Raw genomic sequence first — 25871 nt, 5'->3', positions numbered from 1 at the left:
AGCCAAAAGTGTGTATTGTGTAAGATTCTGTCCCTGTGGCACGCAAGGACATTCTCATTCTGAGACAACGCTTCACGATGTTATCAGAAAAAGTGTGTTCTCTGTTGCTTAAACCTCGTTTTTTCCCTCACAAGACCCTCGTGGTAGCATTACGAAAGGTGCCAAGCACGGGTTTCTGATGAATGATTTAACAGCTCTGCCTGCCAAATCCTCTCTTCTTGATTTCCGTGTTTGCTACGACTATTCAACTCTTATGTTCAAAGCGTTCTCCCTTTCTACCACATCCTCTTCAACTCTCTGTTCCCTATTATTTGACAGCATATGCTAAAACGTGAACTGTTTGTCGTACGCAAGGACTATGGTCTTGTGTAACTGTAAGTTTCTTGGCTCGCTCTGACTTATGCATAGACAAATTTTAACCTGCGAAGTGTTAGTTCAGTAATCAAATGTGCTCCGAGAAGTCATAATACTCAAGGATTTATACATAATGAACTATAGAGTTTACGTTCAGTTCATAAACTGCATTAGTGTGCAGTATGTTCTCGTCGCATCCCCGCTACTGACAATATTAGTCAGTTAACAGAGAAGGTTTCGAGACTGTGAATGGTCATGAGTAAATTCTGAAGACAAATGAGATACTAGATTTTTTATTTATGTATGAATTGTAAAATCTGCGTTGACGTACGATGTAGGAAACAGAGGTTTCTTTTGTCCATACTAAAACTAAACAACGAAGAGTTAATGAAAATAAATACTTAAGTTCACCAAAAATTTTATGAAGAAACCAGAGCAGTTCAACTTTATCAGGGTTAGTATAATTTCACTGCACCTGCTACGTTCATTGTATGTGTGGGTAGAGCCGCTAAATATTGATACAGTTGTTGGTTTTCGTAGTTTTCTGATGTAACGGATGCGTCAGTTTTTGCTCAAGGTATGTATTTCATTGATTAGTTGTAAAAGAGTAAAACTTTTGTAAAGTTTTAGCAATGTGAAACCAATGTGATAACATTTGATTAAAAGGCTTTAATTGATTGAAAGTTTGTCGGACAAACATCCGGCTATTGTTGAGAAATCAACATCAACACTTCATCGGCGCAAAGTGGCCAATATCTTCAGGTGCGAGGAACACGCTGCTGAGCTACGATTGCAATCTCCTGTTTATACCAGTAGAAGTGGAAAAGACACAGAGGTATAGGCGCCAGCAGTGTGTTTGTCGCACCTGGAGCTGCGTCTACGAAATGTTGTTGACATTTCACAACTAGTTCGCAGGAAAAGCCTTAAGAAAAACAATTAGTACGTTATTAGGCGGAACTATCGCAATAAATTACGTATTACTACACGCAGACGATACTTTTTGGAATAATTTTCCATGTCTATAGATAAAGAGTGCCATCCGAAGGTGACGTAATTTCATTGAAACATGTTTGACACTTAAAACAAGTAGGTAAAATTATGTGTTTCTGAAAGGGGAAAGCCGTTATAATTTTATACATTTCTTCTTTCTCTCTCGCTCCTCTGAGCAGAATGTAGGAATAAACACATCCCAAGATAGGTTTCCAATGACAGGTCTTTGTAATGGGACAACGCTTAAGAGATGCCACTATGAAGAAGTTAATCTTCAGTATTTATTAATGTTATAAAAATCGGTGAATGAATAACTATTTTTAAAATATCCAAATGTTAATAGCTGCAATAGAGCACACAGTTACCGTTTGAACACCAATACAGAAACATAGAACTTTGCGTCTTTCTCCAGCCAGTTAAGAGTAAACAACCACCGTAATTTTCCCAATCAAATCAACCACCAAAGAAATTTTAAGTGTCCCCTTTGCGAGTACAGAATGAAGTTAGGCCATATATTTGTCAAATTAGTCTTAAATATGTGTGTATTTCGTATTAAAAATGAAATTCCAAAATGTATATGACTGGTCAAACTAAGTGCCTTAGAAACACTGCATATCAGAATTTAAAGAAAAATTCGTAAGTCTATGTATTTTTATTGTAAACTATTTTTGGAATAATTCTCCATGTCTATAGATAAAGAGTGCCATCCGAAGGTGACGTAATTTCATTGAAACATGTTTGACACTTAAAACAAGTAGGTAAAAATTAAGTGTTTCTGAAAGGGGAAAGCCGTTATAATTTTATACATTTCTTCTTTCTCTCTCGCTCCTCCGCCGCAGTTTGCTACCGATAAACGTTAAGGCATCCCTTTCCACACTGAATATCTGATTAATGATTGGAGCCCCCCAGGCTGATCTTGGTTTGCTACACTTCGCTGAGTATCGAACAGAAATTAAGTAATTAACGTATTGGAATAAATGTAAAGATCTGAACTTTCAGTAGTGCAGAACAGAGGTGAGTTACGTAATTGAGTCAGAAGAGAGAGACTTACAAAGAGGGGCGCCTCGTACATGTAGCTCATCTGTGAATCTTGACCCACTTTACGGTTACTCGCTGGCGTCCGCTACATGGCTCTGTCGAAGAACAAGCGGTAGAAGGCCGCCGAACACAAAATGAGTCACGGCTAAGGCCGCAGGTTCCAAGCAATCTCGCCTAGTTGCACGTTTGTTCCTACACTGCCTCCACTTAATGGCACTGCCAATTAGCGTCAAATGTTGTGGGCGTTTGGCTATCTTGCAATATGTTGGCGGTACAAAGACAGATGTTGTGGCCACGCTTGCGGGCGCTCCTTCAACATGGACCGCATCAAGGCCGCTACGGGCCAATTGAAAGGTCGACAAGGGACGAACAGCTGGTTTTACAGTGATTCCACATTCAGTTTCAATAAGTAAAAACTCGTCCCCTCAGAGCTCATTTCTGAAGCTGACAACGTGTTAGAGGTACTTGCGTGATTGTAAAAGTTACAGCATTACTCTCTCTCCTGTCACATTTTCAACACAAAGAATATGGACTATTCGTAACTAATCGCATCGTCTTATATATGGTGATTCAAAAATGCATTTACATACGTTAGCATGAAGTTCCTTAGATTAAAATGAGAAAAAGTGTCCATTTTAACATATGTCCGAAAGAAAGAAAATATTTCGTTTCATTTAAAAACGAGGCAACGTTCGGAGGAGATGGAATAACGAAAATTCACAAAAAATGGCTCTAAGGACTATGGGACTTAACTGCTGAGGTCATCAGTCCCCTAGAACTTAGAACTACTTAAACCTAACTAACCTAAGGACATCACACACATCCATGCCCGAGGCAGGATTCGAACCTGCGACCGTAGCGGTCGCGCGGTTCCAGACTGTAGCGCCTAGAACCGCTCGGCCACACCGGCCGGCGAAAAAATCACGATCTAAATCGTCGTTCTGCAATTCAGGTTAGACATCAGCAGTGTGTGGTCTGGAATTTTAAGGCGACCGTCTGGTGCATACATTCTCCCAGGTCTTCTTATAGGTGCAGTCCACAATGACTTTATTCAGAACACTCTCCAAGGCTTACCAGAAAATATGTCTCTGCAAACAAAAAGACTTACGTGGTTTATGCACAATGGAGCTCCTACACGTTTTAGTCGAATAATTGCAGATGCACTGGATGATACCTCCGGTGACAAATGGATAGGTACAGACGAATGTTGCGAGCATAGGAGGACATATCGCAGTCTGCACGTACTCCAGTCCTCAATACGTTAGTTTTTTATTGTTGGTGGCACCTTGATGAATTGCTTTATGCAGCAGACAGCCAAGGATGCAGAAACTCTTCGTGGGAGTGTCATGGAAACCTGTGAAACCTGTCAACACCGTCTTCATATAGAAGCGACGAGAGAACGTTTTGTACCCGTACATTTATTATGGGTTTCCGAGTCGATGGAACTATCAAGCCAACACTCTGTAACCGCCGTATTGAACATAAAGTTTTATTAACAAACTATTGATTTTGGGGCACATGTTTATATTAACTTTTTTCATGTTTTGGTATAACGAACCCGTCCCCAAAGAGCGTGAAAGTATTTTTCAATCACTCTGCATACATCGTTTTATGATTAGCGACGAAAGAGTATTAACATGATACAAAGAAGGTATTCTCGAATAAAGATGATAATATATGGCAACATGTTCGCCAAGATCTATGATAACTGAAAATAAAATACACCTACTATGTGTAACGTTAGGATATCTCGTATCACATTGTTTATACTTTTAGTACGCTTTGAGCCGGCCGGAGTGGCGCTACAGTCTGGAACCGCGCGACCGGTACGGTCGCAGGTTCGAATCCTGCCTCGGGCATGGATGTGTGTGATGTCCTTAGGTTAGTTAGGTTTAAGTAGTTCTAAGTTCTAGGGGACTGATAACCTCAGGAGTTAAATCCCATAGTGCTCAGAGCCATTTGAAACATTTAGTACGCTTTGAACTGAATACGAGACTCAAATTTCATATAAAGTGGTAAGCAAAGATAAAAGAGGTGAAGTTTCTCGGTTTTCTTGTTGACTGCAATTTTTTTCTGTTTGTGGAAACGCAGTCGCTTGTTGGTGACACTAATGAAAGTGCCATGGCTTCTATTTACACGTTCCTGTGGTAGTATTTGCACGTACCAATGAATTGACAACTACTCGTAATTTTTAATGAATTGGGTGACGACCTTTATTTGTTCGATAACAGCTAATATCTACTGAGACAGGGTGCAAAATCTGGCATATGGTGCAAATATATAGCTTTGCAACTGGATATGACCCAAGGCACATTGTGAACATGTAATCTTCATAAACAGCATGTCGCACACAACCAAAGATAACCAACATCAGAAATATCGATAGTGACTATTAATCAACAGGTGAGGTAGCACTAATTTTATCCCTCTGGTTTTTTATGAGAGACAGAGCCGGATTCCAAACAGCATTTAAATGCTGTTTGGAATCATGGGTACAGTAGAAAAACTTGTAATTAGTTTTTATGACTGACTTAAATTTGTTTCCGTGCTTGTTAAAATTTCACAGAGAACAACTTCCGAAATAGATCAAATCTGCTTTTTTTTTTGTAAACGTGTGCCTTACATTCGACGGCGACTTGATTGACCCAGTAAGAGTCTGTACTAATACTTCAGACTTGTACCGTGTAATAATTAATATTGACGAACAAAATTGGCAACTTCTGTGTAATTCACAATTTAATGGCATAATGTTTGGGGAAGACAAAAACTGACACGCTGTTTTCCAAACTCGGCGCCGTACCAATCACTTCATAGGTAAAGGTTGTGTAGCAGAAGACAGCTCTAGCTCCATCCAATCATCCGCATTTTGCCAATGTTTCCCACGTGTCACTCGGTCCGTACTTGAGTTTATTAGTTAAAACTTTAGTTCAGGTTCCTATGCAGTTTATATTCTGAGCACGTGCTCAGTCTCTCGACATCTCAGAGACTAAATATTAAGTACTACACTAATTAAAATCGTTCGTGCTATATCTGCCGCTACTTGTCCAGTTCATTAATTAATAATTCTTCTTAACATGGTGCAGTTTGTTCTCAGTTCACCAGCAACATGACGATTGGACTGATTGGTGCTAGGTGCGATTGTCGAAGAGGGAATGTCATGTTGCTGTGGGCAGGAAAAGAGCGAGAGGTCGTACGCAGTCAGCGACGATTATGAATACAATTACGGTGGTGACGTATCGGGCATGGTAGTAAAACTTGACCTTCGCTACGTGCTTACTGACTCGCAAGCCGCAATATTTTGTAAGGCATCTTTTTATGTGATGTGGCAACGGAAATTTCCGGTTTTCTGCTTGCGCTACAGCTTAACCCCCTACCTTGGGCTCTTTATATTACTGAAGACACTATGTGGTGCTAAACAGTCTAGGGACAAATTACATGTTTTTGAACGAATTTGCTGCCTTCTGTGTTACATTATCAAAGCCCTTCAGAGAGGTCTTCCTTTATTGTGCACACGAAAGGAAATAAAGGAGAAGGCTGGTTGCCGGCCGCGGTAGCCGTGCGGTTCTAGGCGCTTCAGTCCGGAACCGCGCGACTGCTACGATCGCAGGTTCGAATCGTGCCTCTGGCATGGATGTGTGTGATATCCTTAGGTTAGTTAGGTTTAAGTAGTTCTAAGTTCTGGGGGACTGATGACCTTACAAGTTAAGTCCCGTAGTGCTCAGAGCCATTTTAGAAGAGTAGTCAAAGAACTGGATAGTATCAGTGTAGTAAGAGTAAGAGGGCGAATATACAAAGGGCCCCAAAAAAAAGTAGATGAGAGGGAATCTCCTTCTTACCTACTACTTTAGCAAGTTTTGAATAAATAGATTTCCAAAAAAAGTTGCTGTTTGCTGAAAATTTGTGCCACATGTTTCCTGTTACCAAATTAAGCCCTTGTTATCCGCCACAGTTAGAACTCTGGAGACATAGGGTCAACAGCTAATAACGAAAAAGGGAGGGAATGTAGTATTGGGGCTAAAATTATTATGTATTTCTTTTCTGTGTACAGATCAGAAGTTATCCTTTCAGTATTTGTAAGAATTAGCAGTTGTGTTCAGTAAATTCTCCTGTGTAAGGGTTGTTTTACTATCCTGGAAAGAACAGTAGAATTCGGCATTTTCACCATAACGAGCATTTGTTCAAAATGGTTCAAATGCCTCTGATCACTATGGGCCTTAACATATTAGGTCATCAGTCCCCTAGAACTTAGAACTACTTAAACCTAACTAACTTAAGGACATCACACACATTAGCGGTCGCGCGGTTCCAGACTGAAACGCCTAGAACCACTCGGCCACATCGGCCGGCGAGCATTTCTCGTCGATGTAGATTCACCTCGCATTTTCGACAATCTATCACGTAGTCCGTCATTATTCTACAATAAACGTGTGGCGACCTAACGATTATTCTTCCTGTAGGAGGAAACAAAAATTTTTTCTTCGCACTCCATTCCTGCAGCCTGTTTATCTCCGTGCTTTCGCCACATCGATGCTGTTTCAGCTGAGAATATGGAGCGTTAGTGGGTTTGGGCCTAGCTGGTTAATATACATGTGGGGATTATCTATAGTCTGTCTGTTGTTTGTCCCTCCTTCCCTCTCCCCCCTCTCTCTCCCTCTTCTCTCTATGACTCTGCAGCAACTTCTCTCTTTATCGTAGGTGGTATGATGCCTGCTACAGGGAATATGTTCTCGTATTGAGTCGCGATGTGCCATTTGATAGCAGGCAACACGTCAAATAATGTGTCCCACAAAGGAATAGGTTATTCGACTGCAGAGAATCAATATAGCAAGGCTAATATTCTGAGATGTGAGGGCTGCGTTCTCCAGAAAGAAACAGCCTTGGAGACGGCGTCTTCTATGTCTCAGACATCTGACCAAGATAACACCAAAATATTGCGGGCAGAAATTTTAGCGCAGGTACTAATTCCATGAGGTTTTTACCGTCCAGCATGTTTCACGATTAATGGTAGGCCCTTACGTGGGTACTCGACAGGTTCGGCTTCAAGAAGCACTTATTGCAATTCTCCATTTCGTCTAAAGTAACTGTCGGATTTTGTTCTTCTTCAGTACAAGCTCTGTCTTGAACAGCTGCGTCAGCATCCTTTGTATCATCGTAGTCGCTATTCTATTAACAGAATGGCCGTTTGTGTGAGCTTAAAATCACTAATACGTGGTATAACTACGCCTCGAGTCATTTAATGTATCATCGCTCACGATCTCTGGAAATAACTAATATTGCGTTGTTGTTCATGGAGCGAGAGTTGGGACTAACAGACTTAGCTCAGATAGACGAGGAACGGCGAGAGTGCTTGCTGATTCAGCGCTTCCAGCGGAGGCCGGATGGCCTTGTGTGACGTCACCCGTTTGCGGATCTGGCGCCAGTGCCGTACGGTACACAACACCTCCTGTCTGATTCCTCACACCAACACAGACCGCAGGCATTGCGATGCTCCAACAGACTCATATAACATCTCATACTGAGCGAGGCAAAATGTTTGTAAGTCTTAGTATCTCATGATAACTACGTGAAATATCAGATAGAGGCAGGCACCGTATACAGCGAATACCCGTTCTCACAATTACGCTACAGGGTGTTCGCAACCCACGGTGTAGTAGTAATTATGGTTGCCTCTAGATAGCCGGTTGCCGGTTTCGATTCCTCACTGGCTTGAAGGTTTTCTTCGGTCGAGAAGTGGTTATTTATGTTGTCCTAATCATTTCATCTCGTCTTCATTTCAAAGACATGCAGGTTGCCGAAATGACATCAAATGGAGATAGTTACTCCTGTCGGTCGAAAAATCGTAGTTGTGGTCTCCCAGCTCATAATACCTTACGATCAATCCAGCCAACAGAATTTTGCTACAACAAAGCCACCATTTTCGAAAAGGTTCTCAGTCATGTTGCCTGAACACTCTCGTTTCACTTTCATATGTGGTACCCATTAAAGGCATGTTGTTCGCACTCCACGAAACAATTAGATATTTGAATACTACTTCCCTAAAAAAACCGGTCATAAAACATTCAGTGCAACTTGAAAACAATAACGATATTAACAGCTGCAACACTAGAACAAAAATATACCTTGCTCACTCATTATAATTGTTCAGAAACATCTTCAATTTGTTGGTGAAAAAATGTTGAGAGCCCATATTATTTAGCCAAATTTTGAATTAAAAATGAGTATAATGCGTAATGTAGAAGACGAAGATTTTCACTTTAAATTTATGTATGTTTTACCAATTATAAGAGTTGTGTGAAATATTAATGTTGAGTTTATCATATATATATATATATATATATATATATATATATATATATATATATATATATATAAACATTAATATTTCACGCAAATAATAAGAATTATTCTTCACTAAGTGGAGAATAATAAATCACTTGCTTCACACACCGTTGAGAAGTGGAAAGAACAATTAGGCGACAAATGTTTGATGGAAACAAAAATAAAATTCAGTTGCTAAAAAAGGGTAATGCTTATTCTTGTCCAGGAGATAAATTGTACAGTCGTATAAATTTAATAAAAGCAATATATTAATATTTCACAACAAAATAGTTCAAATGATTCTGAGCACTATGGGACTAAACATCTGAGGTCATCAGTCCCCTAGACTTAGAACTAAGTAAACCTAACTAACCTAAGGACAGCACACACATCCATGCACGAGGCAGGATTCGAACCTGCGACCGTAGAAGCAGCGCGGTTCCGGACTGAAGCGCCTAGAACCGTTAGGTCACAACGTTCGGCTTTCACAACACTTTACAAAGCATAGTTACGCTTACCTAAAAAATAAACAACACTGAATTAGCAACTTACGAAGAATTTCTGCAAATATCAACAACATTAAACCACTGTGCAATTAGTGCACTATAAATTTACTTCGTATAGCTACAAGTCAGTCACAATGAATTATACGTGCGCTATAGGCCGATTTGTTCCACGTTATTCCCATATAAATCGGGGAAATAATTTTTAAAACATGTAACTAACCGACTAAGTAACTAACTAGGCTACTCACGTTTCGAGAGTGTTCGACCTGAGTATTTGTATAGTCTTATTCACGCCTTCTGGCGCACGTCACAGAACTGTCTGTTTGCTAGACAAAGAAGAAAGGGACAGGAGAGAAGGTGAAGGCTACGGGAGGTCGCTTCAGCCGGGACTCATAATTGGAGCGTCGCGGGTGCACGGGCGACGCACGATCTCGGCCTTTGGAGCGGCGCTGCACCGCAAGGTCGCCGGCCGCTGTCTTCTTCGGTGGCTGCGGTGACGGGGGGACCGAGCCGCTGGCCGTTGGGCAATCGCTCCCTTGTCTGCCGGCCTGGCCTCGCATTCCACGGAGGCCGCATCCCGGCTGCTGTCCGATCCGCGCCAGGTGTTAAATTGTGCCCGTATCTCAGGCTAAACAGGCACGGATCTTCGTCCGGCCGCCAGCTATGTGTCACTCACGAAATGAACCGAGGCGTGACGCCTGCATAATGAGTCACCTTCATAAAACACCTGCAATGGAGGTTGCATCCGAGTCGTCTCCTCCCCCTTCTACCGCCCTCGACTCGTGGATTATGTGGAGTCAAATGTTCACTTCACAAGAACGCGAAGCGAACTGATGTGACAACAGTGACATGATATTTGGAGGAATACACAAATAAATTTAAACTGTGAGCTTACGTCTAACTTACCAAAAAAAACAGCATTCCGTCTTCAGGCTACAAGTGGACCATCGGGACCATCCGACCGCCGCGTCATCCTCAGATGAGGATGCGGATACGAGGTGCGTGTGGTCAGCACTCCGCTCTCCCGGTCATTACGATGGTGTTCTTTGACCGGAGCCGCTACTATTCGGTCGAGTATCTCCTAAATTGGCATCACGAGACTGAGTGCACCCCGAAAAATGGCAACAGCACAGGGCTGCCCGGACGGTCACCCATCCAAGTGCCGGCCACGCCCGACAGCGCTTAACTTCGGTGATCTGATGGGAACCGGTGTATCCACTGCGGCAAGCCCATTGCCCTAACTTACGAAACCTCTCTGAAATCGCGATATATTCCGGAAGAAGCACCAAACTTGTGCAAAAATATGGTTGTAAAAGTTATTAGTGGTCGTTTACTCGCGGCAGCCTAAGCTGTGCTCTTAGATTCGTTTTTGATGGACTAGTAGAGTCATCAGAAGATAAAAAAATTGCAAAAAGAAATAGAAAAGATATGTTTATGGTGAAAAAATTGACAATTGACCCTAAATAACGAAAAGTGTGAGGTCATGTACATGAGTGCTAAAAGAAATTCGTTAAACTTACGATAAATCAGTCAAATCTGAAAGCCGTAAATTCAACTAAATACCTAGGAATTACAATTACGAGCAACTGAAATTGGAAGGAACACATAGAAAATGTCGTGGGGAAGGCTAACCAAAGACTGTGTTTTATTTGCAGGAAACTTAGGAAATGTAGCAGATCTGCTAAGGAGACTGCCTACACAACGACTGCCCGTCTTCTTTTAGAATACTGCTGTGCGGTGTGGGATCCTTACCAGATAGGATTGACGGAATATATCGAGAGAGTTCAAAGAAGGTCAGCACGTTTTGTATTATCGTGGAATAGGGGAGAGACTGTCACTGTAATGGTACAGGATTTGGGCTGGACATCATTAAAAGAAAGGCGTTTTTCATTGCGGCGGAATCTTCTCACGAAATTTCAATGACCAATTTTCTCCTCCGAGTGCGAAAATATTTTGTTGATGCCGACCTCTATCAGGAGAAATGACTACCATAATAAAATACGAGAAATCAGAGGTCGCACTGAAACATATAGATGTTCATTTTTTTCTGCGCACTGTACGAGGTTGGGATAATAGGGAATTATTGTGGTGGTGTTTCGATGAATCCTCTGCCAGGAACTTAAATGAGATTTGCAGAGTATCAAAGTAGATGTAAATGTAGATCCATTGGAACTACTTCATAGATTAACCAGAAGAAATGCCACCACAACTCTTGTTTATGGGTGCGAACTTTCCTTCAGTCCCGAGTAATGCTGGGTGAAGGTCGTTTTATTCCACTTGAAGAAAGACAACTTCTTGGCCAAGACCGCATTTGTAATTCTTTTATTTATGACGACCGGTTTCGCTAAACATGTATCAACGTGTACTGATATCATATCATGGTAACTCTGTTTACTGAAATCTGTCATTGTAAATAAAGATTTTACAAACGTGATGTTGGCTGAGAAGTTGTCTTTCTTCAAGCTGAATGATTACAAATCACCCCTTATTATTCAGCGTGAGCAAGTTAATCGCCGGCCGCTGGTGGCCGAGCGGTTCTGGCGCTACAGTCTGGAACCGCGCGACCGCTACGGTCGCAGGTTCGAATCCTGCCTCGGGCATGGATGTGTGTGTTGTCCTTAGGTTAGTTAGGTTTAAGTAGTTCTAAGTTCTAGGGGACTTATGACCTCAGCAGTTGAGTCCCATAGTGCTCAGAGCCATTTGAACCAAGTTAATCATTTTAGTACTATGACTTTTTTATTGTGTTGAACAGTGCAATAGTAAAAAGTTTGGGGCGCTATTTCAGAGACCAACAAGAAAAAAACTATGTACGTAAATGATGCGTTCCAGATTACTGTATCAGGTATACAGAGGTTAGCAGATCATCGCTGTTACGGGAACATTTTTAAAACAACTGAAAGTCTCGTGATTGGTGACAACCAAGTGTCCATCGTTGTTGTTGTGGTCTTCGGTCCAGAAACCGGTTTGTGCAGCTCTCCATGCTACTCTATCCTGTGCAGGGTTCTTCATCTCGGAGTACCTACTGCAACCTACATCCTTCTGAATCTGTTTAGTGTATTCATCTCTTGGTCTCCCTCTACGATTTTTACCCTCCACGCTTCCCTCCAATACTAAATTGGTGATCCCTTGATGCCTCAGAACATGCGCTACCAACCGATCCCTTCGTCTAGTCAAGTTGTGCCACAAATTTCTCTTCTCTCCAATTCTATTCAATACCTCCTCATTAGATATGTGATCTAGCCATCCAATCTTCAGCATTCTTCTGTAGCACCACATTTCGAAAGCTTCTATTCTATTCTTGTCTAAACTGTTTATCGTCCATGTTTCACTTCCATACATGACTACACTTCATACAAATACTTTCAGAAACGACTTCCTGACACTTAAATGTATACTCGATGTTAGTAAATTTCTCTTCTTCAGAAATGCTTTCCTTGCCATTGCCAGTCTACGTTTTATATCCTCTCTACTTCGACCATCATCAGTTATTTTGCTCTCCAAATAGCAAAACTCATTTACTACTTTAAACGTCTCATTTCCTAATCTAATTCCCGCAGCATCACCAGATTTAATTCGACTACATTCCATTATTCTCGTTTTCCTCTTTTTGATGTTCATCTCCTATCCTCCTTTCAATACCCTGTCCATTCCGTTCAGCTGCTCTTCCAGGTCCTTTGCTGTCTCTGACAGAATTACAATGTCATCGGCGAACCACAAAGTTTTAATTTCTTCTCCATGGATTTTAATTCCTACTCCAAATTTTTCTTTTGTTTCCTTTACTGCTTGCTCAATATACAGATTGAATAACTTCTGGGAGAGGCTACAACCCTGTCTCACTCCCTTCCCAACCACTGCTTCCATTTCGTGCCCCTCAACTCTTATAACTGCCATCTGGTTTCCGTACAAATTGTAAATAGCCTTTCGCTCCCTGTATTTTACCCCTGCCACCTTCAGAATTTGAAAAAGAGTATTGCAGTCAACATTGTCTAAAGCTTTCTCTAAGTCTACAAATTCTAGAAACGTAGGTTTGCCTTTCGTTAATCTATTTTCTAAGATAAGTCGTATGGTCAGTTTTGCCTCACGTGTTCCAACGTTTCTACGGAATCCAAACTGATCTTCCCCGAGGTCGGCTTCTACCAGTTTTTTCATTAGTATGTAAAGAATTCGCGTTAGTATTTTGCAGCAGTGGCTCATTAAACTGATAGTTCGGTAATTTTCACATCTGTCAACACCCGATTTCTTTGGGATTGGAATTATTATATTCTTCTTGAAGTCTGAGGGTATTTCGCCTGTCCATCGGCGGAACGAATTCAGCGGCCAGTGGTCCTCGTGAATCTGTGGTGGCTTTGTCCTTCCGCACTCAGTCCACGACCCCGGAGAACGGCGGTTGGGGTTGCGCCCGGGAATGCTAAACCGGAGTTTGAGTATTCGCGTCGTGTCGGCGGGCTGCGCATCCGCGGCGGGCAGACGCAGCCGACATCCGGCGCGTGGTTCCCCAGTGCGGCGTACGGCCGCAGCTTCATTACGCCGCCCGTAATAACAGCCGGCGGTCGGCTAACCTTTCGCGTGACCGCACTGGCCGACGGTTCGTGGGTCGCGCCGTCGACCCGCTGCTCTTCTGCCGGCCGTGAGTGGCTGACGAGATCGTGACGGATTGCCGGCAAGATGCTGCTGTTTGACACGATGATTGCTTCTGGGAACGTCTGCGGCTAATACTTCTCCAAGGCCGAGATTCGGTTAAGTGGCAACAGTGAGCTGCGGTACTTTGGCAATGAGCTGAGTGCCGGCCGACCTTTACATTCTCGGCGCAGCGTATGGGGTCGAGCCTCGTTACGTGCACAGATATAGCGGTGGTATTTTGAAGTGCCTGCAGGTGTTCCGGGTAAAATGCGCTTCGCTTCCGACATAGCTTTACAGTCCTTTTCATTGGCTCTGACGTTACTGTTGCAGAAAGAGAACATATTTGGTTTAATGGGCGGCGGGCGTACTCCAGTTTCTACGTCCCGTGCGGCAAGTCTTAACCTGAATATTTAGTGAGCGACGCACTCTTGAAGAAGATTCACAAGAATCGCTTTCCCATTCTCTTCGTCTTACGTGATGCTGTCGTCACTCGTAGTTTGAGCACGTCACTGCTTTTTTAGACACGATGGCGTTTGCAGTAGTATGCCTTTTTGGTCTTCCGACCTCTGAACTGCCTTACCCAGACCCTTATAGGAATGCCTACAAATTATTGAGGATTTCGAATCCACAGTCAACTTAGCATAGTCCATTTACCACAGGTGAAAGAAGTGACAGGTGACAGATAAAGATCCCACATCCTCGGAGCCGTAACCGGAGACATCGTCAATAAGCTACCGAGCAAGGTGCAAGGTCTTAAGGATGTTGAAAATTTCCAAGAGTGAACGGTAGCTACATGAACCACTGACTTCAAATAAATGGCACTGACTGGGCAAGATCAATTGTATCTCAACAAGTTTTGGTTTAATTTGCGACTCACCCTCACCAATATCGGTTTCTGATACTCTGACATGCGGCGCAAAAACTTAAGTAGAGTAACAACAGGAAATCTGTTCCTTTTCCAGTTTCTTAGTGAATGAAATGTATCTCCAAGCCTTTATAAAACTAAATAATTCTAAATCTACCTTTATACTTCAGTGGCTAATAAACAGTGCATTGTTGAAGATACAAATTACCGTTATTGCGCATGTCCTGCACAGCCTGTTAGCCAATATAGATGAGAAAAATTACTCCATGAATGCCTCCGCATGTGACTCAGTCTAGACTGCCCTGTTTATTGTTGTATCATCATCATCCATTCGACATCTGATGCTACATAGACGCATCCTCTAGACGTTTCCACGCCTAAAGTCTTCAACTATTCGCATCTGTTTTTTATACTGCCATCTCTCCACCTTCCTTTACGTTCATTGTATAAGGGCAGTGAGAACAATATATCTACGGAAGGTGGGGAAATAACATTATAAAACAGTGATGCGTATACCTGAAACCTAATGCGTAGTAACATCCAGCAGCAGCTGTCGAATACGTTATACTGAGATATCTTCGCTGCATTGACAGATTAATTGCTCGTGGTTTGGGTTCACAACCATGTAGATCTTTTTGAAAGACATGCCCCGAAACACAGTCTTTTGCATCATGTCACTTGATAATGCACAAAGGCTGAAAGTGCAAAAGTGAAAATAAATAATTTCTACAGTCAGTGGCGAATTTGAAGTCTTTGGAAAAGTTTGAACTCCTAATTGTATTACATCGTGAATAAAGAATATGAGATAGATAAGAGAGCAATCTGCAATGTGTATCACATCCTGAAAATACGCTGCTGATTAAACAAGTATCTTGACACCATTATACAAAGCAGATTGACCATGAGACGTCACGAGAAGCAGTCCTGAAATGCACTAGTATACGCAGAGCCCCGACCTGAAGGAATGAAACACCTATGTGGTGAGTTATGACGTGGACTTCGCCCCAGCCCTCAGTGTCCAATATTTCCACAGAGGAAGAAGGGGACATTCTGGCGCCTCATTGAAAGCGTCCCGAGCAGAGTTCAACCCGTCATAAAGGCTAAGAGTCTATCCACCCCAAATTAATGTCCACAAACAGGTATCCGCATAACTCTGATTAGATAGCGTACGTGCACCAACACTACTGGTATCATATCAAACAATTTCATGGCGTACTGATCAGCTGTTGACGAGTCATTGGAAGAACTCAACGTTTCTGTCACTGTGATCATCATCAGCAGTGGCCGTAAAGTATTACCTAACCACTGTTGCCAAGTTTATTTGTACCGAGAAACTGTCTGCTGTTTAGAGTTTGTATGTCAGTGGAGAGTTGCCTAGATGAGTAAGATGCTCTCAGTGTGTGCGTGTATATATATATATATATATATATATATATATATATATATATATATATGTGTGTGTGTGTGTGTGTGTGTGTGTGTGTGTGTCAGAGAGAGAGAGAGAGAGAGAGAGAGAGAGAGAGAGAGAGAAGGTTTACATTTAGAGCTAAATGTTCAGTTGACCCTGATGTCCAAGACTGGGTACAAGCTTGCTCTTTTTAAGGACGTGGAAGGAAGTTGATTGTGGCCTTACATAAAGAACTTTCTTTATGTTCAACCCAGTGATTTAGGGAAACCACAGAAAAGCAGGACGAACCTGCTGTAGCCTACCACGATTGTCGGGCGGGAATCTTTAACAACCCCACAAGCTTTATCTGCGTAAAGTAGTGGAGTTTGTAATCCACAGCAAAGAAGACAGTGGCTGAGAAACACAGTTTCAGTTTCTATTGCCCATTGTCTTAGTACGCCACTTAATCTCTGAGAGGCCACTGAGTTTCTGACGGCTTTGTCACCGACCTGTTTTTTCATATTTTCCTTGTGACACAGTCTGTGACTACTACACATTGCTCTGTCCTTATCGTTCATCAGCCGGTTCATTTCGCTTCTCTCATCCAATAAGCACACAATCGCATGTAAAGAAGGATTACTAAGACACAGATGAAAAATTTATAGGGTGGGAGTGGAGTTTGGATCAGATCGGACAGAAAGTAAGGGCGCCTGCCAGTAACCAGTCGCGAGTACGCAGGTGTGACTAATGCCTACAGATTTCCCTGTTGGCATGTGACGTTAGGAATTTTAATTCCTGGACGTTTTGTTTCAGTCCACTTCTTTCGCAGGTACAATTTCACATACGTGCGTCAATCTGAAGACAATATCAAGCGATTATATTTGCCAAAATACGTGGACTATCAACGTCTTAAAGCTAAGTTATCCACATTTATAATCCTTCCTTGATCATCTGTGTTATCCATAAATTAATAGACTCAAAGATTTATTTTGCACTCTTAGTACATCCAAAGAAACATTTAATATTCCGGTTATACATCGAGGTCTTAGGAGCGACAAAATGGTTTTGAGCGAAGGGACGCAGCAAGAAATATCATATCGAATAATTTAGCGTACGGATGACCTAGAGGTGATATATGTCCTCCGTATACCAAACGAAGTGGAGCAGAGTTTTCGACGCTGAGGTCGTACTCTAAAGGAGGAGTGTTAAAATCCTGGTTCGTCGACTGTGATTTATCCTTTCTTTGATTTTGTCATATTACCAGAACTGGAACGCCGCTGTTACTTAAAATTGATGACTGCAGATTCCTTAGGTTCCTTCTTTAACACAACTAGTCCTTATAATGTCAACTAGAATCTGACTAGCCCTTTTAATTTCCTTTTATTGTTAACTATTACTGAAATTGGGGGCATACACGGAGAGCTACCGGAAAAGTACCGTGTTACAGAAATTTGAAGACATGTTGGTAACGCCACCGCTGTTACAAGCGCTTGATTAGCCGTGACACAGTACATCACTTGTTCTACACTTCCGCTCACTAACAGCTAAAGAAATTGCTTGTGTACACGTTGATGGGTAATGCCAGTTCCAATTCGGGTGTGCGGCGTCTCATTGGAGCACCATAGTCACGCCTGCTGATGGTGAAGGTACCCTTCCTCGAAGCCGTTGCGTAATTCTGGTGGATACGGTGAGTAATGGAATCGTACGTTGTGGGGAACGATCTTGATAAAGGCGACGAGCACTTCCATTACTTTGAGCTTCGCCATTCGGAAGGGTGATGTCGGTGTGTTCCTCAAACGTGTACTCAACCATGTTGCTCTAACGTCACAGTCAAAAAAAATAAAAAAAAATAAAAAAAAGGTTCAAATGGCTCTGGGCACTATGGGACTTAACATCTTAGGTCATCAGTCCCCTACAACTTAGAACTACTTAAACCTAAGGACATCACACACATCCATGCCCCGGGCAGGATTCTAACCAGCGACCGTAGCAGTCCCGCGGTTCCGGACTGCAGCGCCTAGAACCGCACGGCCACCGCGGCCGGCGTCACAGTCAAGCGAATGACGCTCGAACCAGGTCAGAGGTCAAAGAGCTAGGACAGACGTCAAATGACATCAGACATCCGAAGTAGCCATCGCCCCACTCCCTCCCACCATGATTACCCTGTTGCGTACCTACCTAGAAAACATGTTTTCAAACGGCTGTATCACGGAAACGGTAAGTCTCTAGACATGGGTTCCTGTTCAAAATATCATGTACTCACTCCACTGTATAAGTCCTAGGAGTTTGTAAACGGAATTTGTGAATATCCTGTAGAGATAGAGGCCCGGGATCGGAACAGGTTTCGTGGTAAGCGGGAACCCGAAGAGAATTTGCTGCTCTAGCTGGAAACACGCATAAGATATCCGGATGTGTTCTAAGAATCTGAGGAGACGAGTGGGAACATATTTCGGCGGTGAAGAATGTGTGTGGGAAGAGGAGGTGGGTGCGCACGACGTTCAAAAACTTGCAGAGAGTGCAAACAATCCTGTCGGAGGAACATCTGCAACTGAGCATTATCTCAGAGGTTAGAAATACCGCTACAGTTGTATGGTTCTTTTATTTGGAACACGACCGGTTTCGGGCTCTTATACGCCCATCTTCAGGTGTCGTACTGACAATAGCAAGAGACGGGAGATAATTTTTATATGCAGCAGCATACATGAAAAACAAAATGATTCCATAGAAATATTAATAAATTTAAAAACCACCGCTCGGGCTAGGTGCTGAAAACCTAAGTGAATGCCAAAGTGACACCAGACAGAACTACAGACGACTGCCTGGGTAAAGAAATATGGAAAAAATATGCTGGTAGCATAACGCGTCTTGTACTCGTCCACCGCGGCGCTCGGAGAAACAGCACGAAGTGTAAGTTTCCTGGTATTTTTGCATATTTGTTTACCCAGGCAGTCGTCTGCAGTACTATTTGGCGCCAGAATGAGATTTTCACTCTGCAGCGGAGTGTGCGCTGATATGAAACTACCTGACAGATTAAAACTGTGTACCTGACCGAGACTCGAACTCGGAACCTTTGCCTTTCGCGGCTCTACCGACTGAGCTACCCAAGCAGGACTCACGCCCCGTCCTCACAGCTTTACTTCTGCCAGTATCTCGTCTCCTACCTTCCAAACTTCACAGAAGCTCTTCTGCGAATCTTGCAGAACTAGCACTCCTGGAAGAAAGGATATTGCGGAGACATGGCTTAGCCACAGCCTGGGGGATGTTTCCAGAATGAGATTCTCACTTTGCAGCGGAGTGTGCGCTGATATGAAACTTCCTCGCAGATTAAAACTGTGCCGGACCGAGACTCTAACTCGGAACCTTTCCCTTTCGCGGGCAAGAGTTTCGGTCCGCCACACAATTTTAATCTGCGAGGAAGTTTCATTTCTGCTGCCACTTTGGCATTGACTTAGGGGTTACGGCACCTAAAAAAATTATCTCGCGTCTCTTGCTATTTTCAGCACGACACCTGAAGATGGGCGTATAAGAGCCCGGAACAGGTCGTGTTCTGAATAAAACAACCTTACAACTGTAGCGGTATTTTCAATATCTGATTGCACAGAGTGGTAGAATTGGAGAGAAATAGAAATCGAAAGCATACTGTCAAAGATAAAATGTGTGGCATAAGACTCTTGTAGATCGGAATTGTGGTGTCAGTTTACGATGACACCTGACCATTAGCAATGATGGATAATAGTTGAAATTCAGCAGAGAAGAACAACCTGGAAGCCAGGTGGTGAGAGACGAGAGAGCAGCTTTTAAATGCCCTCGCCTCGTTACCTATTCGAGACAGCGGGTTGTCCTGGCCAGGCTGAAAGAAAGCGAGCCTTATGTATAATGTAACCGGCTTTCGCAAGGTTTTCGCCAGCCGGGCGACCTTTGCGTGCCGCTGCCCGGATTCGCACGGGTCCCCTAGCAGAATGAATCTTGCCTACCCCGCGGCCTTGTACCGCCTACGCAGAGCGACCGCAGTGTCGTTATCGGACTCGCACCGCCCAGCGGATCGCCGGGGATTTGCATAAGAACGCGACTTCGCACGGGCCCGTTTCGGCGACCTTTGTGGCCGGCGGGGGCGCATCCACTCGGCTGCTGAGGCAACCGCGGCGCTGTCCGGGAGACCCAGATGCGACAAGGACGGTCGGGCGGGCGCGACGCGCCGATCTGCCGCTCCGGTCACGACGCGCCGGTCATACTCGCCAAAGGTGCTGCCGCCCACAGTGCAAAGGGCGACGGCAAGCTGGCCAATTCGGACGATAAAAGGAAGGCACTGCTGCTAAGAAGGTTGCATCAAACCGAAGTAGGAATTTACAAGCGGGCACAGTGCACATTTTCAGTGTCCAGTCTTCTCCCTAACCCCACACTTTACCACCAAGCTCAAACTCCCAGATCATCAACTCACCACTGACGGTCGGGATTTGTTTTGGCGAGACTCTGTTACACTACTGGCCATTAAAATGCTACACCACGAAGATAACGTATCACAGACGCGAAATTTAACCGACAGGAAGATGATACTGTGATATGTGATATGCAAATGATTAGCTTTTCAGAGCATTCATACAAGGTTGGTGCCGGTGGCGACACCTACAGCGTGCTGACAAGAGGAAAGTTTCCTACCGATTTCTCATACACAAACAGCAGTTGACCGGCGTTGCCTGGTGAAACGTTGTTGTGTTGCCTCGTGTAATGGAGGAGAAATGCGTACCATCACGTTTCCGACTTTGATAAAGGTCGGATTGTAGCCCATCGCGATTGCGGTTTATCGTATCGTGACATTGCTGCTCGCGTTGGTCGAGATACAATGACTGTTAGCAGAATATGGAATCGGTGAATTCAGGAGGGTAATACGGAAACCATGCTGGATCCCAACGGCCTCGTATCACTAGCAGTCGAGATGAGGGGCATCTTATCCGCATGGCTGTAACGGATCGTGCAGCACGTCTCGATCCCTGAGTCAACCGATGGGGACGTTTGCAAGACGGAAACCCTCTGCACGAACAGTTCGACGACGTTTGCAGCAGCATGGTCTATCAGCTCGGAGAGAATGGCTGTGGTTACCCTTGACGCTGCATCACAGACAGGAGCGCCTGCGATGGTGTACTCAACCACGAACCTGGCTGCACGAATGGCAAAACGTCATTTTTCGGATGAATCCAGGTTCTGCTTACAGCATCATGATGGTCGCATCCGTGTTTGGCGACATCGCGGCGAACGCATATTGGAAGCGTGTATTCGTCATCGCCATACTGGCGTATTACCCGGCGTGGTGGTATGGGGTGCCACTGGTTACACGTCTCCGTCACCTCTTGTTCGCATTGACGGCGCTTCGAACAGTGGACGTTACATTTCAGATGTTATGACCCGTGGCCCTACCCTTCATGCTATCCCTGTGAAACCCTACATTTCAGCAGGATATTGCACGACAGCATGTTGCAGGTCCTGTATGGGCCATTCTGGGTACACAAAATGTTCGACTGCTGCCCTGGCCAGCACATTCTCCAGATCTCTCACCAGTTGAAAACGTTTGGTCAATTGCGGCCAAGCAACTGGCTCGTCACAATACGCCAGTCACTACTCTTAATGAACTGTGGTATCGTGTTGAAGCTGCATGGACAGTTGTACCTGTACACGTCATCCAAGCTCTGTTTGACTCCATGCCCAGGTGTATTAAGGCCGTTATTACGGCCAGAGGTGGTTGTTCTGGGTACTGATTTCTCGGGATCTATGCACCCAAACTGCGTGAAAATGTAATCACATGTCAGTTCTATTATAATATGTTTGTCCAATGAATACCTGTTTATCATCTGCATTTCTTCTTGGTGTAGCAATTTTAATGGCCAGTAGTGTACATACAAGGGGCAGTCAAACGAAAACAAATGGTTCAAATGGCTCTAACCACTATGGGAGTTAACATGTGAGGTCATCAGTCCCCTAGACGTAGAACTACGTAAACATAACTAACCTAAGGACAGCACACAAATCCATGCCCGATGCAGGATTCGAACCTGCGACCGTAGCAGCAGCGCGGTTCCGGACTGAAGCGCCTAGAACCGCTAGGTGACAGCGGCAGGCATGAAAAGGAGAAAATTGGAAAATGTAAGTAAACTGTTTATTATTTCAAAAGTAATCTCCATAGCTGTTAATACGTTTATCCCACTGTGATAAAGACGGTTACTGCATTCATGGAAAAATGTTTTCTGTTGGCTACGCAATCATGATTGTTCACAGGCGCCTTCCTGAATCACTGTTTTTTCAGCTGTCCATAAATATGGAAATCGCATGGAGAGAGTCAAAGAAAAAGGTCATCATGACATTCCTTTAGCTGACGTCCCTGTTCTTTGGACTACGCTGCAGAAGTTGCGCTGGGAAGTTCTTATACATCATCCATACAGTTCATATTTCTCCCCATGCTACGTCCGTATTTTGGAGCCCTGAAGAAAGACATTCGTGGCCGCCAATTGTTTCGAGCGAAGGATGGTACAATGATTCCGTAAGCAGTCGGTGACAGTTTTCTATGAAGGCATTGACCACCTTGTCTCACAACTGGAGAAATTTGTTAATAGTTACTGCGATTACTTTTGAAATAATAAACAATTTACTTACTTTTTGTCCATCTGTCTCATTTTCAGTTGACAGCGCCGAATTCTTAGGCATGGAATTCGACCGGCGCGTCACTTAGCGTAATGATGTGACCAAAAACGGGAATAAACGTTACTTGCTTACATCCCGGTAGCACCCTTTCTTGAAACTAGGAGGACAAACTGTACACTACAAACTCCCCCTCTGACACCAGCCAGCTCTTGTATCTTGTATCGCTCCTCATTCGCATTCAGCTCCTCTAAAACAAAAATTTTCGCATTTTTTCATGTGCTGATAGATACGTCTTCAACACACGCGTAGAAGAAATATCAGGTCAACCCACTATCAACATATTTATTCAGCATAAGTCCATATAATTTAACGAAAATCACAAGCTCCACCGCACGTCTGTACTATACTGTAGCAGTTTTCTGTGTATGGTCCAAGTTTCATCGAGCTACGTTACCTGACAGTCACACTTCATACGGAAGTTACTTTCGTGCTGAAATTTTGCATTGAAGAGTACGCTGCATATCAGAATAGCCGCTACACGTTGACCTGCTATAATCTCAAATTAAATTTCATCAATTATGTTCTGACGAATCATTTACTGCTTTTGCGTACACGGCACGGAAACATGGCATTTATCTTTGGAAATGACACTGTTACTTATTTCTCGTCACCCTGTGCCTCTCTTCTGTCTCCAAGATATTGTCATTGTTGGGACGTTAAACACCAATTTACCCACCGAAAATAGCTGTGTATTTTACGATAAAAATTGCACCAGAAATATTTAAAAAACTGCGTATTGTTTCCATGAGGTTACTATTGCACGGATATAAACGGACCGTCGTCAGAAGTACAAAATTTGTAAATAACCTGTATATTAAATAACATTAATAAATGAGAGTAAATTAGTCACTCTAATTAAATCTCCTATTGGTATACCCGTGAACTTCATTTCACGTATATGCAGGATATAATTAGCGGATACTGCACTACCCTTTCTGGAACGAAGTGTTGAAGCAGTCTCCTATGAAGTTTTCATCTTGTCTGTCTTCACTACCACCGACTCGTTATGTGCATTATAACAAGTGCTGATATTTCTAAATCTACTTTTCCAAAGGTTAGCTTTCTCTAGTGGGAGAGTTTCGTCGTAACTAACTTGGACTTCACCGACAAATAAATGTCTATAGGAAGAAACGTTTTATAAGCGGTCCTATTGGCCGTTGCGCCACTGGAGAAAGCAGTTGTGTGAAAACAACACACACTCGTGGGTCCTGACTAATTTGTTGGGCCGTTCCGACGAGAAAAATTTCTCCTCCCGTGTGTCACATGGCAACGCCACAATGTTTTAATGAGAATGTCCGCAGTACAAGTGGCACGTAAGAGGTGGAACAGCCAGTCAGAATCAAATAAATATTGAGAAAATACACCAGATTGTGCAATATATAGTGGACAGTGAGGTTGACAATGTAAGTAGTCTTTCATTATCATGCATGGTGACTTCTTGTTTCTGTCGATAATAATGACGTTCGTCGTTAGTCACTGGTAATGTTATTATCGTAACTACAGTCATGTTAATGATCATTATCATCAACAAAAACATCAAAGTTGTCCATAGAGCGTTCGATACATCCCCTTTTTTTTTTTTCTTCTTGCTGCCTGCTTGTAAGAGACAAACCATATTAAAGGGCCTCTAAACCGCGAAATCACTTGCGCGACTTCATTGATTCTTGACTCTGAGGTGACCAGAGAAACTAAGGGCGCGGCAGATCGGAGCAGATGGGTGTGAATGGGGCCATGATCGTCTCATGTTCAGCTCCATATTGATGGCTTACGGGAAGTCATTTTTGCAGTTTATGTAAGAGCTTTTGCTTAAGTGTACCTGTTGAGTGTAATTGACTCCAACGGTTGTGTGTATTGAGTGGTGTCTTATTTGTGTACTATGATGATGAGCTGAGGGACAGCGTGCTGGCATGTAGCCTACTCCTTTCGAATAGCACCAACGGAGCCACGGAGCTTCAGATCCGTACAGGCAGATGGATCATCTTGAACAGTGTCACGTGCCCTGACTCGATGAGACATCGTGAAGAGTTTTGAAATTTGGTCCAGGACTCTGGCGCAAAGTCCGGTGATCAGGGTCTTGACGCCAGCACATTTCCGCCATGAGAATGGTTTAGAGACGACAAAGAGCATTGTTACTCTCATAAAAGTCGGCACTGGCTTCTGGAAGGAGATCCAATCAGAAACGACGATCCCTTTCGAGAAATATCGAAGAAGGGGACTATTTTACGCTAATAATTCTTACATAATGTGGGGCCATAATAATAATATATTTCTTTCAAGTGAGTATCGCCATTATTTACAGTGTTACAGTTACACAATCATGATTTCGACTGAAAGTGCCATTATCAAGTGCTTTAAGTGTTATACATTGCCTAAGATTGCGTACTGTCGTATTAAAATGCACTATTAGACACATTGTCTAAGAGTCGATATTTCTGGTAGAGCCTACTGCTTTGTTTCATCACTGAATACACCATCTCGACTGAATGTCATTCAGTCGCGATCGTGATGCTTTCGTGATTTTTAAAGGAGGGCTATATTGGGGTCACGGCGCCTGATAAATAACGTCTGGGATGAAAATGGAAATCTGAAGCGTCAGCAGGAAATATGAAGCCATCTGAAAAGGTAACCGGAACTAAACGAGGCTCTCATTCTGCCAATTTGTTCTTCGGTCGTTCATCTTGACTGAATCTCATTCAGTCAAGATGGTATACTCAGTGATGGAACAAAGCAGTAGGCTCTACCAGAAATATCGACTCTTAGACAATGTGTCTAATAGTGTATTTTAATATGACAGTATGCAGTCTTAGGCAATGTATAACACTTAAAACACTTGATAATGGCACTTTGAAGCCGAAACCATGATTGCGTAAGTGTAAATGTAACACTGTAAATAAACAACAGTTTAATGGCGGTACTGACTTTAAAGAAATATTTTACGCTATTTTGCTTGCTATTTTTGTAATAGTCCCTAGATTTTCTTCCCATATTAGTGATTCTCTGTTAACTTACAATTCAGCATATTTAATTTCAGTAAACTTGGTTATCCTGTGTAGTGCGAGCTCGTTCGAAAACCTATTTCCGTCAAAACATGTTCAGAAATAGG

The 25871-nt window shown here is 43.2% G+C and overlaps 1 protein-coding gene and 1 pseudogene across 50 annotated transcripts in view; both read right to left on the bottom strand.

The window, feature by feature from the left end:
• The window catches only part of LOC126202976 (collagen alpha-2(IV) chain-like), a 187066-nt gene that overhangs the window by 128812 nt on the left and 32383 nt on the right, over positions 1-25871 (bottom strand). The window lies entirely within an intron of this gene.
• LOC126204848 (5S ribosomal RNA) lies at positions 10326-10443 on the bottom strand (annotated as a pseudogene).

Source organism: Schistocerca nitens, chromosome 9 (assembly GCF_023898315.1).
Source record: "Schistocerca nitens isolate TAMUIC-IGC-003100 chromosome 9, iqSchNite1.1, whole genome shotgun sequence".
NCBI lineage: Eukaryota > Metazoa > Arthropoda > Insecta > Orthoptera > Acrididae > Schistocerca > Schistocerca nitens.
Note: the sequence above shows the minus strand (reverse complement) of the source record. Positions and strands in the feature narration are given on the sequence as shown.